The 8,515-nt window shown below is 46.0% G+C and overlaps 1 long non-coding RNA gene across 1 annotated transcript; it reads right to left on the bottom strand.

Annotated features, from left to right (window-relative positions):
* Window positions 1-3,939: 3,939 nt before the first annotated feature.
* On the bottom strand, window positions 3,940-7,918 carry LOC120962925 (uncharacterized). Its single transcript, XR_005754221.3, has 2 exons — window positions 6,825-7,918; window positions 3,940-5,354 (listed from the first exon to the last, which is right to left on the bottom strand). It is a non-coding gene; the product is annotated as an uncharacterized lncRNA (long non-coding RNA).
* Between the last annotated feature and the right edge of the window lie 597 nt (window positions 7,919-8,515).

Here is an 8,515-nt window from a genome sequence, read left to right as displayed (position 1 = left end):
ATAGCTCACAATCGTCGCATCTAACGTAAGTGTATAACAGGGGTTTGGTCTTCTAAAGGTCAATAAATCTTCAACGTCGCCAAACTCTTCAAGTCTTGTTCATGTCTTCGATGGCTTCTTCCGATCGTGCTTGTCCTTCTCAAGTTCTTTTGCCAGATCACCTCTGTTGTCGCGAAGTCTCTTGTGACGTCCTTCAATATTTCTGGAGTTACGTTCCAAACTTCTGGGTTTCAACATCCTTGGCATGAGCCATGGTACTACTGTCCTTCAGTTCCTGACGAATCTCCGGTATCTCGAGGTTTTTCTCCTCCAGCTTGGCTACTTTCAACTTCTGGTCCTGTGTTCTTCATGAAATGTTACCTTGTCAAATACGGCTTTCTGAAGATCCACCTTAAACTTCTTGATGTAATACTCCAGATCCTGGCGATACACCAGCTAAGGTTAAAACTTCATCTTTTGTTGATAGATGCCCCATTAGCCCTTTTGTCATCCAATCCTTCCGACGAAATGCATGCTTAACTCAGCACGGTGACAATAGCATAAGCGGGCGATGACATCATGGTTAGCCGTTTTTATGCCCATGTCTCTGCCATGAGCTATCAGTCCATAGTTGATATCTCCTGTCTTTGGGTTTTCTTGACAGAAACTTTGGGTTTCAACGCTCTATGTTCCGGTATTTCTCCGACACACCTTGATCTCGGGTATTGACAGCTTCAATAGTCTGATAGGTTCCATAAGGGTAGCTTTCCTAAGTCGTACCAATCTGGGAATTCTTCAGAGCCTTCAAATTCTCCTAGTCTTCGGAGTCTTCAACCGTTGTAGTTTCCATTATTATAATGCACGGTAAAATCCTCTTCTTTCCGAAGGGGTCTTAGTTGTCTGATATTTTGTCCTTCTTGGAGTGGTCTCATCAGTCGACTCTTCGTATAGTCTAAAAGGGGAAAGGGGTATAATCTAACTAAAAGGGAATATTTGATAAAGCTCAGAAGAGAAGAGAGGTAAAAGATCTTTTTGAAAATAAAGTTTTAGAGGAAATCTTTCCTATGGGCTTACCAGTTTCTAGGGGTCACGTCCTACAGTCAACATGTGCTCTGATACCATCTTGTAGCGACCCGACCTCAGACGGTCAAGTCTCTATGCTTAAGTGTCATCCCTGGATCGGTATGCTGACACACATAGTACTCGAGGATTTATAACAGAGGTAAATCACATGTATAAAGTAACGTAAATACTATTACCTCAATCCGACTAGCGGAAGTAACAACAAGGTTGTGGATTCCCATCAACACCAACGACAAAGTTGAGTGTAGAAATCGTAACCCTAACGTATCACTTACTCGTCGTAAGAATCCTGCAACATGAGATGTTGCAGCCATGTAGGTCTGTACATTGAATGTACTGGCAATTTCACACTGTAAAGCAATGCTGAATAATGGCTATCACTACATGCATATTTGGCTCGTGGAGGCTCTAAGTTTATTTTTGCATAAAGCTAATTTTTCCCTACAATAAAGGAATATGTTTTATTTAACTACCAAGTTGGTTGAAAAATATTGAGAAGGTTCCTCCAACTCAATCCCAAATTAACATCAATAACCCAACAAATTATTTAAGTAACGTGATGAGATCAACATGATAATTCAAGAACCAGATACTCAAGATGTCCATAACCGGGTGATGAAGCCATGTACCTAGGGTAGGGTCATAGGCCTGACCTAGACACCCTCCCCAAGGGCATCACCCTAAATACAGAAGCATTCAAAGGGTACCATCATCACTCGACCAGAAACATTCCACTCGGAAGAATCAATGTCACTCGACCGTCACAGAAACCACTCGACATACAGAAGATCTAAAGTCACTCTACGCACCAACGGTCGGGCGTTTACTCTTAGACTTAATTACCATTTATAACACTTTATTGCGGACGTTACCTGTAACGCTTACTCTTTATGAACATTGAATCCTGTGTAACGGAGGGGAGCTGGGGTTCTGGCGCACTCTATATAAGCCACCCCCCTCCTCTGGGACAAGGGTTCGCACCCCCTGTAACTCACACGCGCATAATCCAGTCGACTGCCTCAGGGCTCCGAGACATAGGGTTGTTACTTCCCCCGCGAACGGCCTGAACTCGTAAAACTCGCGTGTACAACTTCGCCATAGCTAGGATCTTGCCTCCTCATACCTGCCCCCATTCTACTGTCAGTCTTAGATCCACGACAGTTGGCGCCCACCGTGGGGCAGGTGTCTTAGCGACTTGTTGGAGAAGTTGCGACTTTTCCGATCCCCATCATCATGGTTTCCGGCGGAGGATTGGCCGAGGGCCGTGAGATCCGTCTCGGCGCGCTCGTGTTCGTCGCCGACGACTCCGCTTGGCTCCAAGAGGCTCCACTCGACGTCGAGGCGCTCCCCGTCCGCGGGGCAACGCACTTTCGCGCGTGCGTCCGCGGCGTCCTTCTTCGGCAGCCGTCGACTTAGTATCGGTCGGCTCCTATGGCGTCCTCGCTCCCCACTGTCCGCTGACGCAAGCGTTCCGATCGGTCGCAGCTCCAGCGGTGGGTGAGGCATGTTGTGGCCCGCCAATCGGCCACCCCGCAAGTCGCGGCAATCGAGCCCGACGAAACTCTCTACGACCTGTTTGACCTGTCGACTGGCTCCGTCGAGACTGCATCCGAGTGCGACAGCAGTGACCCCGCGACGGAAGTCCTGGTGGTAAACGGACCGCGCAGTCCTCCTGGCTTCCCCCGCGACGACGGTGGGGATGGCGGCGGCGATCCGTCGCGCGTTCACGAGGAGTACCGCCCCGAGCCCCTCTCTTCGTAGCAGAGGGAAGAGCTTCGCCGCCGTAACATGGATGCACTTCACACCCCTATCGTTGGAGAAACCCCCGAGGCCCGGGCCTTGGAGGAGGCGCGCCTGGCCAACTTGGCTGAGCGCACTCGACTGGAGAACCTCCAGCACGCACTTGACGAGCGTGCTCGGCAGCGGATTCCTGAGTCCAGTCGACGACAACTTTTTCCGCCTCCAACTCAGATATACCGAACTCCGATTCAAAATCTCACAGCTGCAGCCCGAATAGCAGAGTCGATTCAGCCTTCCCAGTCGGAAGCTGGCAGAGGTTTGATGCAGATCCGGGCTTTACTCCGGGCTACAAGAGAGCAGAACACAGCAGTATCACAGTCACGGAATAGAATTCATAGCAGGTCTGTGGTGGCAGACACAGTTCAGTCGGCTCACAGCCCAAGATCGCCCCCGCGGCGTGAGGGACGTGGAGACCGGCGAGATCAGTACAGAAACCGTGAGCAATATGATCGCCGACTCGACCACGATGACCGTCGTCGAGTGCCCACACCTCCCCCGAGGAGTGGGTCATATGTGCCTCGGCAGCACGATGACAGACGCCCTCACAGTGGCGGGCGAAGAATTCCAGTCGACCCCAGGGAGCCGGGCTTTGATGCGAGATCTATTCTTGTTCAAGGTCTGGTCGACAGAAACAGAGCACACAGAGAAGGTCATGACAGAGCACTACACCACAACACTGGTGTAAGGACAAATAAACTGCCGAGAAAAGGCTCTTTAAAGGGCAAATAAACTGCTGGGACAGTGGTTCTCCCGGCAGATAGAACCGCCACGAGAACGGCTGCCGTGGATTACTTGTCCCGGCAGATAAACTTCTCCAGGCAGTTTTTCTGCCCTGGCCCATGCATTTGTCGGCAGTCTATTTTTCTCCGGGCAGATTGGTCAGGGCAAGGGAAACTACAATTGCCGACTGCCTGCACAAGCACATTTACCCGGCAGATGTTACGCCACCAAGTTGATTTCGCTAGCAAAATTTTATAGGCATTCATATTATGTAATATCCATCCACTATATATGTCTAGACAACCAGGACATATCATACAATTTATACATGTAAATCAATCAAAGTAACATACAGGCTTCATCGAAATCTTAAACTTCATTCCATAAACAAAACGACCATATATAAGGAGGTTGTTCACAAAAGGAGTACATATATGTTTGCCACAACCAGAATAAAGTACCGCCACAAGAGGAGATGTACATATGTTTCTAAATGTGTGCCACACACAACCAAAATGAGCTTAACAAGCACCAAAATGGGCAGAGCAAATCTCTAGGTTCAACAAACAAGACATACAACATTATCACTCCATCTTAGTTGTAGATATTCCAAATCTCCAGCATCTTGAAGATCTTCCAAACCTTAGTGAACTTGTACCTTTGGGAAACCTGCAACAAATCAGAAGATGTTACATACAACAGTTGCATTCAGCACTTAAGGAAGAAGTTACAACAATCACATGCAACAGCTGCATAGCATTCTGAAATATAGAGCAACCAGTAACATCTCTAGAGTAATCTCTACTATAGTAGAGAACAAGTCCATTTTTATTATCTTAACAAGTAACAAGCTTATCTTCTCATCAAAATTGTGCAAAGTCTGTACAAATATTAACAGGAATATGTTACAACAATCATATACAGCAGCCGCATGGCCACATACAACAGCCGAATATGTTCTGAAACATAGAGCAACTAGTAACATCTCTAGAGTAATCTCTACTTTAGTAGAGAACATGTCCATTTTTATCATACTGATAGTAGCAAGTTTATCTTACTTCTCATCCAAATAGTGTGCAAAGTACAAATATTAACAGTAAATAGTACGTGTACCTATCTTGTACAGCAGAAAGTGGTATAATCATGTTCCATGCACAAAGTTACTGTACTAGCCAGCAAAAAAAGGAAAACTAATTTGAATCCTTATCAGCTTGAGGATTGTCACTGCAAGATGGCAGGAATTTTGAGAAAACAGTTTGACAGGCTTGCAAATATCTTAAGAATAATAATATAAAACTTCACAATATGACGGAGGTGTTACCATCGAAAAAACTTGAATGCAAGTACGTTATCATCAAATGACACTCCTAATAAGGCAGAGACACTAAAGATGTCCACAATCAGCTTTAATTTAAGAAACTGAATCATATTAACAAATCTAAGCTTTCAAAAGTGCAGAAGCAGAGTAGCAGTTATATATTAAGTTTTAGGCCAACAATAACAATGAATAAGCATGTGGTTCCAAGCTCTGATTCCTTGCTAGAAGTAATCCATATACATCATATGGGAAACTTCTTTGTTACTCAAGCAAATTTCTTTCTCAAGATATACATTGGAGTCTGCAACATGCAGAGACAGATAATGCCTGCCAGACATCAATCTCAAAAGAACATCTTCCAAGAAGGAACTTATATTACACCTTGTGTCAGAGTTATTCGATATAGCTATAAGGTTGGTGTTATTATCGCCAAAGCATTATAATCCACCGCCATCTGCAAAAATAAAACAATGACAAGTAGCTTGAATTATATTCCTTGGTAGAATATATCAATAAGTACATATTATTACATGCTTGTGTAGCTATGACAATTTATTAAGTGGTTGTTGTAGCGTTCTCTTTTATCAGATTCGGCTAGAGTGTAATAGAAGAAATGCATAACTTAATTCAAAACCATTGAGTGATTATATATACTAACAATATAAGGTGTACTACTCGAAGCAGGATACAGGTTAACTACAATGTCAATATATATCAACAGTGAGAGGCTTTTGAGAAGAGCCTAGATTTAGTTATGTTTAAATTCTGGGACAAGATTGTTTGTAACAATTTCTAGGCAGAACCACCATAAGCCCTAGAGCTCCAGCCCTTTCCCAAAGCTTCTATCACTCCATAGTCTATCCTTCAGCGAAGAAATGTGAGTGCTAAGCAGCAATGACGGAAAAAAGTCAGAATTAGTGCTGATTTCTAACACTATCTGCATGTAACAAGTACTGCTACACTACCCAGGTGGCCAAATTCAGAGCAACAAAGGTCAATGGGGAAAATCAAGAGCATGCACTTTACTGAAATAGTAAGGAGTTTTAACCCACATTGGAACAAATATAACTGAAATCCTAATAGAGTCAGAATAAATCCTAAACCCGAAGAATTAACAACCCAATCCACTGTCACTGCTTGCATAGCCATTGTATCCAAACAGGCCCTACATTCAGTGCTACCACTTCTGTATGGTTCTGAGCTTAAAAATAAGTTCTAGCTGGAGGAATGTAATCAACCAATAGAAAAATTAAGGCATGGGAAATAAGAAAACATAATCGAAACAACTGATGAAAATTTCCAATTCTCAAGATTTTGTTAGGAGAAGAACTTTGCATAAGTTTGAAGATTCTAAACTGTTCATATTTGGGCGGTGATCTTGCTCGCAATATTTATCCTTGACAGATGGATCAGAAATGAAAGCGAAAGTCAGTAACATGCCCTTCTTTTTTTAAACGAAACATGGCCTACATTTTAAGAATCTTCCGTATGACCTCGTATACCTGAGCCCTTTCTTGTTTTGTTTTCTAAACTGACTCTTAGACCTGAAATAGGAAATGACTCTTACACCTGAAATAGGACCATATACTTTTGCTATTACAACTGATAGGTACAAACTCAACTATATGGCTTCACAAGTTGGAGCGACAAACCTTCACAAAATGTAACGCATAACTGAACTAATGCTCAAGGCATAAACCATGTGTGCTGTGGTGTATATCGGTTAATTAAAGGTAAAAGTTCCACTAGGCTATCAGAATACTAGAGAAGATTATAAAATAAAATCACTTGAGAATTCTTTTACATAATGGTTACTTTGCTACAAAAGATTTATTTGGTGCATTGTGACCGTGAGTGTCCTTGTTAAGGAGAGAAAAGACATACAGGGAAACAAACAAGTGATAGCATCTTGATCCATACATACAGGTGATGAGCTCGATGATGATAGAGGCGTTGTGGTGCTCACTGGTAGCGAGTGTAGAGGAACTGGTGGTGCAGCGCGTGGTTGAACAGTTAGTGGTTGAGCTCGACAGGGCCGACGTGGAGCAGCTCTACCAGCACCGCGCCATCTGTCTTCCACAGCAGCAGGTGCTGCACGGCTGCACCCCGAGAAGGTGCAGGCCCGACGAAGAAGAGGGACGCTCGATGACGATACAGCTCGCGGTTGACCCTGCTTGAACTCGATGCCACGAAGAAGAGCACCGTGTAGCGTTGGGAGTGAGGAAGAGGGAGTCCTTGGAGAGGCCGTCGGGGACGAACTCCTCAGGAGACAGGCGGCTACTCTCCCGGTCTCACCCTCTCAGCGGATCTGGGCGAGGCGGACAAGATGACGATGGGGGAAGTGGTGATGTGGAGGTGAACAACCGGGGCGGCGTTGATGAGGCCCGGGCCAGATCCGGCAGCATCGACCACCGGTGCGCCAGACCGCCAGATCCAGCAATGACCAGGCCGGGCCGCTTCCATGGAAATGGCAGCTCAGCGGAGGAAGAGAGGTAGGGCGGCGGCGCACAGGGAAGGGGAGAACGGGCCGGCCAGAAGTAGAGTTAGGAAGGGGCGGCGGTGGAGTGGGGGGCGGCGGCGGCGGCGGGTCTGTGATTTGGGGAAGTAGGGTTAGGAAGGAACGGGAGTGGCTGGGTCGATACAGAGGGATTTGGGGAAGAGAGGTTTTTTTTTAAGCAAAGGGGAAGAGAGGTTGGGCTAAGCGGCTATATTTCTTCGGCCGCGAAACTTTTGGGTGTCTCCCGCGCTAGCCTCGATACTATTTCAGTTTGGCGGCAAATAAAAAGGCCCGGCAGAAAATGGGCCGTGGTTGTGTTGTCCCGACAGAATATGCGCCTGAAAGGCGTACCGGCAGTGTAAATGCCCCTGCGGCTCAAGTTCTATCGGCAGTTTGCGTGCCCTAAAGTATATGTACCGGCAGTAACAAATGTCCCGGAAGATAGTTTACCCTTATTCAGCAACTTTTCCCGGCAGTTAACTGTCCCTAATTAAGTGTTATGGTGTAGTGGAGATCACCCGACTGGCAGCAGAGTACATGTTTCAGGCCTAGAGTGCTTTAGCAGAGCCATCAGGGTTGCGGTGATTCCTCCCAACTTTAGGTTGGCGACTGGAATCAGCAAGTTCACTGGTGAGTCCAAGCCTGACCCTTGGCTTGAGGACTACCGAGCGGCTGTGCAGATCGGTGGCGGCAATGATGAAGTGGCCATGAAACACCTTCCTCTTATGTTGGAAGGCTCAGCCAGAGCGTGGTTGAATCAGTTAGCACCTGGCAGCATATAAAGTTAGGAAGAACTCGCCCGAGTGTTTGTCAGAACCTTTGAGGGTACTTGCAAACGGCTGGCAGGGTTAATAGAATTGCAGTCCTGCGTGCAGAAACCGATGAGACTTTGAGATTACATCCAGAGATGGATCACATTGCATCATACAGTGGAGAATGTGTCAGATCACCAAGCAGTTTGTGCCTTCTAGGAGGGTGTTAAGTATCGAGAGTTGAATCTGAAATTCGGTCATACAGGAGATATGTCTCTGTTCCGGATGATGGAGATCGCCACCAAGTATGCTAATGGTGAAGAGGAAGACCGACTCCGGAGCGGCAAACATAAAACAGTCGCCCAG

Source organism: Aegilops tauschii, chromosome 4, assembly GCF_002575655.3.
Source record: "Aegilops tauschii subsp. strangulata cultivar AL8/78 chromosome 4, Aet v6.0, whole genome shotgun sequence".
In the NCBI taxonomy this organism is placed as follows: domain Eukaryota; kingdom Viridiplantae; phylum Streptophyta; class Magnoliopsida; order Poales; family Poaceae; genus Aegilops; species Aegilops tauschii.
The sequence above is the reverse complement of the archived record's forward strand: the minus strand, read 5'-3'. Positions and strand labels throughout refer to the sequence as shown.